The following is an 8,088-nucleotide window of genomic DNA, read 5'->3' on the forward strand; positions in this document are numbered from 1 at the left end:
GCAGATTCCCCTACATTGCCTAAAATGGAAATGCTTCTTCAACTAAGTAGTCTAAAAAAGGGAATGTGTTACTTATTCAGGTAATGCAGGATAGAATATGATGAGAGAGAAACATAATGACATGCTAGAGTCAAAAAAAGTCCCTGACTGGGAGGAAGCTGACAAAATTCAGTGAAGATAACATTGGATCTTCCAAGTTGGGTAGAATTTCAGTAAGCAGAGTTAGAGAGGTCTTACAGCTAGGAAGAATGGGACTGAGAGGAGAGACTCTCCCTAATAATGGACACATCACTTCATGGTATCATAGATTTGGAGCTATAAGAGACCATCTAGTCCAGAGGTTCCCCAAAGTATTTGGCCTATTGCCCCCCCATTTAAAAAATTCCTCAGCATCCCCCTGGAAATCTTTAACCCTTTACTTGTTTTTTTTTTTAAATTTGTGTCATTTCCAAAAACTATAAATATTTTTAAATGACACATCTTAAATTTAATAATTTATTGTAAATTTGTGGTTTTTTCCCTGCATTGAAATTTTGATGATACAATATTGCATCATGTAACTGTGTAGCATCCTATTATAAACAAGTCATTACATACACATATTCCTGCCAATGCACGCTGGACTTCCTGACAATGTGCGACACACTCGCCTGCCAACACTTGCTTATTAAGACCTGTAGGCAGACTTGACCACTGATAGATTACATAACTTGCATTTTGTGTTTTTATTTGGAAAATAATGCAATCACTATGACTTTAACTCTGTAACACAACAGATGAAATATGTATGAATGGTTTTTTCCAAAATTTCCTTCTCTTCTTTCCTTATGCTTCCACCACCCCCTTAATTTATTCAATGGTGCCCAATTGCACCTGACGCTATTAGATCATTCCAGCACTCCTCAGGGGATGGTATCACCCACTTTGGGAACTTCTGTACCCTTTTCTTTATAAATAAAGATACTGGGCGGTGGCGGCAAATGGGGCCGCCAGGGTGAGCAGGGCTGGGGGCTCTGGGGCACTGCTGCAGGCAGCCACCAGCATGTACAAGCAGCTCAAGGGTGAGTGGAAATGCAAGAGCCCCAATCCGAGCAAGTGTGATGAGGAGCTGGGCCACCTCAAGTTGGTGATGCTGGAGCTCAACTTCCTGCCTACTATGGGTACAAAACTGACCAGACACCAGCTCATCCTGGCCCATGACGTCTTGGAGATTGGTGCCCAATGGAGCATCTTGCGGAAGGACATACCTTCCTTTGAGAGATACATGGCCCAGTTTAAATGCTATTACTTTGACTACAAGGAGTAGCTCCCCGAGTCGGCCTCCACGCACCAGCTTCTGGGCCTCAATCTACACTCCCTGCTGTCCCAGAACCGAGTAGCCGAGTGCCACACCGAGCTGGAGCGGTTGCCTGCTAAGGACATCCAGACCAACATCTACATCAAACACCCGGTATCCTTAGAGCAGTACCTGATGGAAGGAAGCTACAGTAGGTGTTCCTGGACAAGGGAAATATCCCTGCTGAGAGTTACACATTCTTCACTGACATTTTGCTGGACATGAAAAGGGATAAGATTGCTGGCTGCATTGAGAAGGCCTATGAAAAGATCCTCTTTGCGTAAGCCACGAGAATCCTTTTCTTCATCACCCCCAAGAAGATGATTGAGTATGCCAAGAAGAGAGGATGGGTCCTGGGCCCCAGCAACTACTACAGCTTCACGTCCCAGCAGCAGAAGCCTGAGAATACAACCATGCCCTCCACAGAGCTGGCAAAGCAAGTCATCGAGTATGCAAGGCAGCTGGAGATGATTGTCTGAGGGGAGGAAGCGGGGAGGGCAGACTGAGAGACTTATTTAAAAGGGGAATAGTATGGTTCAATGGGTCAATAAATGATATGAGGTGAAAAAAAATAAATAAAGATACCAAAGCCCAGAGAAATTGAGTGACTTCCTGAAAGTCACACAAATGACCTGGCAGAGCCAGGATTCAAAACTAGATCCTCTTACTTAACATTCAAATCTTCTTATAAAGTGAGGGTTCTTAATTTTTTATGTGTCATGGACCTTTTTGGCAATCTTGTCTCTTCTCAAAAAAAAGTTCTTAAAAAATGTTCTTAAATACATAAGGTAAATACAATTACACTAAGATTACAATAAAATTAAATTACAAAGGGAACCAATAATATTGAAATGCAGCTATCAAAATTTTTTTTTCAAAGTATGGAAGGTAGAGCCAAGATGGCAGAGTACAGGCTGGGGCCTAGCTGAATTTCCCGAACACTTTCCTCCAAACAATTTAAAATAATGTCTCAAATAAAATTTTGGAGCAACAGTACCAACAAAAAGTCAGAGGGAGATGTTTTTCCAGACTAAAACAACTCAGAAGGTCTGCAGGAGAGGTCTATGATACTGGGGTGGGTACAGGACTGGAGCACAACAAGAACACGAGGTGGGCCTTGGAGGCAGCAACAGCAGCAGAAGCTTTGGAAGCTCTCATCCCAGAGATAGTAAGGAGGTCAGACAACTGGTCAGAAAGTGATCACAGGGACCCTTTGCTGGAACTAGGCACAGCTGGCACTGACTGGCAGCTCCATTGCCCATAAGCAGTTCTGGGTCACAGTGCCAGGGAGGAGTATTTGTGATTGTTCAGAAGGGAGTAGGAGCCCTGGTCATAGTTCCAGGACCAAGAGGAATACTAACATTTGTGACTATAGGGGAACAGGGGCCCTTCCTGGGTAAGCACCAGGGCACAGACCCGGAGAGCGGTGACCACACCTCTCTCAGGAAAACACCATCTTGGAAGCACCCAAAACTTGCAGACACCCAGAACTAGCTCTGAAAACAGCAGCAGGAAAAAGCCTAAAGCTTGGCACAATGTCTCCTCACCTTCACATGAGCAGAGTCCAACTTTAACATAAAGTTCAAAATGAAGAAACAGGATAGAAGAATGGGCAAACAACAACAACAACAACAAAAGAATTTGACCATAAAAAGCTACTACAAGTGGCAGAGAAGACTAAGACATAAATTCAGAAGAAGACAATAATGTGAAAACAACTACAAGCAAAAGCTCAAAGAAAAACGCTAGTTGGACCTAAAGCCAGCAAGAATTCCTTGAAGCACAAAAGAAAGATAAGAGTGGTAAAGGAAAAATTGGGAAAAGAAATGAGAGTGATGTAAGAAAATTATAAAAAGAGAATGGAATATTTTACCTGTCAGATATATGGATAAGGAAAAAAACCTTATGACCAAAGACACAGAGCATTACAGAATGTAAAGACGGATAATTTTATTATATTAAATCAAAAGTTTTGCATAAACCAAACCAATGCAGCCAAGATTAGAAGGAGTGCAAAAAATTTCTGAAAAATTTTACAGCAACTTTCTCTAATAAAGGCCTTCTCTCAAATATATAGGGAACTGAGTTGAGTTTATAAAAATAAGAGCCATTCCCCAATTGATAAATTGTCAAAGGATATAAACAGGCAGTTTTCAGAAGAAGAAATCAAAGCTATCTATAATCATATGAAAAAAAGCTCTAAATCACTGCTGATTAGAAAAAGACAAATTAGAGAACTGTGATACCACTTGACACCTATCAAAAATAATAAATGCTGGAGGGGATGAGGGAAAATAAGTACATTAATGAATTGTTGGTGGAGTAGTGAACTGGCCCAATTATTCTGGAAAACAATCTGGAACTATGCACAGAAGGCTATAAAAACCTCACATACCCTTTGATCTAGCAATATCACTACTAGGTCTGTACCCCAAAGACCAGAGAAAAAGGAAAAAGATCTATATATACAAAAATATTTATAGTAGCTCTTTTTTTGTGGTGGCAAAGAATTGGAGATTGAAGGGATGCTCTTCAATTGGGGAACAGCTGAACAAATCATGGCATAAGATTGTGATGGAGGTATTATTGTGCTCCAGGGGATTGTTTTCAGGAGAAAAAAAAAACACAGCAAAACCTCTATGAACTGATGCAAAGTAAAGTGAGAAGAACTGGGACATCATTGTGCACATTAACAGTAATGTTCTAATGATGAAAAACTGTGAAAGACTTGGCTACTCTGATCAATACAGTGATCCAAGTTAATTCCAGAGGACTCAATGAAAAAATGCCATCCACCTCCAGAGAGAGAACTGTTGAATTCTGAGTGGAAATTGAAGTAATTTTCTTAGTTTCATTATTTTTTTGCTTTTATTTTGCAATATGACTAATATGGAAATATGTTTTGCATGAGTTCATGTGGATAATTGATATCATATTGTTTGTCTTCTCGTTGGGTGGGGGAGGTGTGGGAGGGAGGGAGAGAGAATCTGGAATTTAAAATTTAAAAAGAAAAAATGTTAAAAAATAAGTAAATTAATAAATGAAAAATAAATTTAAAACATTCATGGACCTCAGGTTAAGAACCATTGCCCTAAGGTTTCTTCTAATGAGCTAGTCTAGGGGCTCACTCGCTGTGGTCTAGAAGTCAGCAGAATTCTTGGACTCAAATAAAAAGGACAGTTAGATGATGAAGAGTTAGCTTTTCTTTGGTTATCCTTTAATCTTAGTAAAGCTTCCAAGTTTATTAAACAATAACCTCTATTGTGCTGGCATACAGGCAGGGGGAGTGGAGGTAGGGAGGAGAAGGATTACTCCAGAGGAAAATAGGGCATGTGCCTGGGGGTGAGAACTAGCCCCATCTATATTTTTCCAAGGTGGAAGAGAACAATAGTAGTTTCAACCCCTGGTTGGTTTCCCTAATGGTCTGGTCTTTTAGGGAAGTTTTCTTCTCCTGCCTCTTGGTTCCTCTGTGGTCCCTTTCCCCTATAATGCAATTAGGTTATATACCAGAATCTTATGGTGTTTTTTGTAGTTGTTTTATCCCTTTGGTACTGGGACCAGGGCCAGAGAACCAAGCCAGGCATGTTTCTTACAAGTCCAATTGCCTTACAGAATTGTAATATGAGGATGCTGTCTTCAAGAGATTTAGGGAAAGATGGCAGTTCTGAGTCTCATAATTTTAAGGGACCTTCTAGATCATCCTCATTTTATACAGGAAAAAAATGAAGTCTGAGAGAGGAGAAGTGAGAAGGCAAAGGAACAGAGCCCCTCTATAAGCTATGAGCCCAATAGACAGAAGAGAGGTCACTAGTGTGTCATCTAGGGGCAGCCGCTACTCACAGGATAAGTTCCCCAGAGATGTTTGTCCCAGATTCAGACTGCTGTTTACATTTGCATTCCACTAAGACAAGAGTTCATGAGTTCATGCTGATGAACACACTAAGCCAGCCAGAGAGTACAATTAGTTAAAAGCGAAGACATTTAATGAAAGAGCAAAGTGAGAAAAGTAGCTGACTCTGACTTTGTGACCTCATCATCTCCCATGAGTTTAATTACCATCTCTGTGCAGAGGATTCCCAGATCTATAGATTACTCCCTGACCTAGCCTCTCTTGAGTTTCAGTCCTTTATCACCGACTATCTATTGGACATTTCAAATTGGTTGTCTCATAGGCATATTAAACATGGCCAAAAGAGAACTCAATCTCTTTCCCCTCAAACTCCTGCTCTTCTAATATTCTCTACTTCTGCCAAGGTCATACGTTCTCAACTGCAGTGATATCTTCTGTCCCTCATCCCACATATCTATCAATTGCCAAATCTTATGATTTCTATCTTAACAACATCTCTCACATCTTTTCCCCTCACACACCCACCATCCTAGTTTAGGCCTTCATCATCTCTCTATGACTTATAATTAGGCTTCCTGCTTCAAGTCTCTACCTATGTCTTATCCTCCATACAGCTACCAAAGTGATTTTCCTAAAGGGCAGGTCTGACCATCTCACTCCCCTCTTCAATAAACTCCAGTAGCAACCTATCACCTCAAGGATAAAATAGAAATTATACCATCTAGCCTTCAAAACTTTTTATAAACTGGCCACAACTTACCTTTGCAGCCTTATTACACATTGCTATCCTTAACGATCTAGCCAAACTGGCCTTCTTATTGTACATTATACACCATTCTCCATCTCTGTGCTTTTGTGCCGTTTTTCTTTCCTGGGATGCATTTTCTCCTTAGAATCTCTAACATTTAAGGCTCAGACATCAGCTTCTACACAAAGCCTTTCCTTATCCATTCAGCACTCCAATTTCTCTTCCCTAGCACATAGATTACTTTATATCTCTCTCTCTCTCTCTCTCTGTTTTCTTTTCTCCAATAAGCTGCGTTAACACAGGGACTGTTTTAATTTTGTGATTTTATCCCTAGTATATAGCGCATAGTAGGAGCTTAATAAATGCTTATCAATTGATTGAATAAAACATTTCCCCCATAAATCTGGAGCACATTTTCTCACAAACACACACACTGTCATAGGGAATGTTGGGCAGATGTAGGGAACATATATGGCCAGAGTGTACATATGGAGATGCACATAAGTAGAAAATGCATGTGGCCCAGGCAAATAGAAGAAGGGATAACTCATGCTGTAAGTGAAGGCAGGAGGCTATTTCTTCTGGTAATGTTAATGTAGTGTTCTGACTGAGACTTCTTACTGGGTTTCTTTGAATAAATAGTTTTTACTCTGTGTTATTCTACCAGATGTTGTTTTGCTGGACACCATTCTCCTGTATATGTAGTCTCTGCTGGATGCTGCCAAACATAGCCCCCACTAAGCATGTGGTGATGGAGTTTCTTTCCACTTCTAGTTTCTGACTTTAGCTAAAATCCATGGCCACAGAACTATCTTTTCCTCATGAATCCTGAACCTTCTAATCATCTGTGAATTCCAGACCACTTCCTATCCACTGATACTCCATCTGGACTCATTGGTTAGCATACTCCCACTCATTCTCACTCTCCTCAGCCCAGTGATACAGAACCTCTAGTTGCTGAAGAACAAAACCTTTCTCCCCAATCTCAGCTGTTTGCTTCCCATCCACCTCCCTTTAAATGTCCTACTCTAGATCTTTAGGCCCCCTCCACTGGGCCCTCTGGAGGTCCTTAGGCACAATTAACAAACTTACCTTCATTTTGAAGCTCTTTCTTTCTCTTTCCATCTTTTGGCACTCATTAGAGACCTGGATGACACTACATCTCTGACCTTTCCACGCTTGTTGCATTTTCTCTCATACCTCTTGACTCGCTGGTTGAGGTGGGTGAGCTAGAATACTTTTTGCTCTCCTTTGCCATTTTCCTAGATTCTCCCTCTTCTGCTATCACTTAGAGAAGCTTCTTCCTTTGAGGTTTATATAGTCCAAGTTGATCACTTAATCCAGATCCTGGTGGCTGATTTACCCAATCACCTCTCCCCCTCAGGACTTTCTCCTTCTATTCTCAATGAGTTCAGCACCTGGCCCCAAATCTATCTGTCCAAATCAACTATTGTCCTCATCCTAAAACATTTTGATGTTTCATCATGCCCTAACACTCTTGTTCATAAAACTACTCAACTCCCATGACCTATTACTACTCCACTCCAACTCAGTTACAAGCAGGATGGTCATATCCTTCATCTTGCCAATACCTACAAGTGTTCCATTTCCAGACTGAAGAGCTCCAAAATTCCTTTATCTGATTATAACACTTTATCATTCCATCTTTCTCTATGCCTTGCCAATCCCAATCCTATTCTTCATAGTCTTCTCCAATTCTTCTACCCCTTAGTATTTATCCACACCATCACTCCTGCTCTTGCTATATTCTCTTCCCCTCCCAAACTTGTCAAATCAGTTCAACTCTACTCTGTTATCCTTTGTGTCCCAATCACACCTTGCCAATCCCCAACACAAGATTACTCCTACCATCCACTTCCTTCACTCCTACTCATCTGTTGCTGAATGGAGATGGAGAAAGGCATGAAACCATGTTAAGTAGGTTAAGTAGATGCTATTTAATCATAACTGGGCCTTCACTATAGCAAGGCAATCCTTTAAAACTTCTCTGCTAATTGATTCTCTATATCACACAACCCAGCGGCTATCTTCTTGCTAAACTTAACTCTACCCTTACCTTATCAGCTGAGACTCTTGCTTCAAATTTCACACACACACACACACACACACACACACACACACACACACACACAC

General features: G+C 40.8%; 1 pseudogene; it reads left to right on the plus strand.

Annotated features, from left to right (window-relative positions):
* Positions 1-1,027: 1,027 nt before the first annotated feature.
* On the plus strand, positions 1,028-1,815 carry LOC114034388 (annotated as a pseudogene).
* Positions 1,816-8,088: the final 6,273 nt, after the last annotated feature.

The sequence above is a fragment of the Vombatus ursinus genome, unplaced genomic scaffold, assembly GCF_900497805.2.
Source record: "Vombatus ursinus unplaced genomic scaffold, bare-nosed wombat genome assembly UNPS02008996.1, whole genome shotgun sequence".
Taxonomy (NCBI): Eukaryota; Metazoa; Chordata; class Mammalia; order Diprotodontia; family Vombatidae; genus Vombatus; species Vombatus ursinus.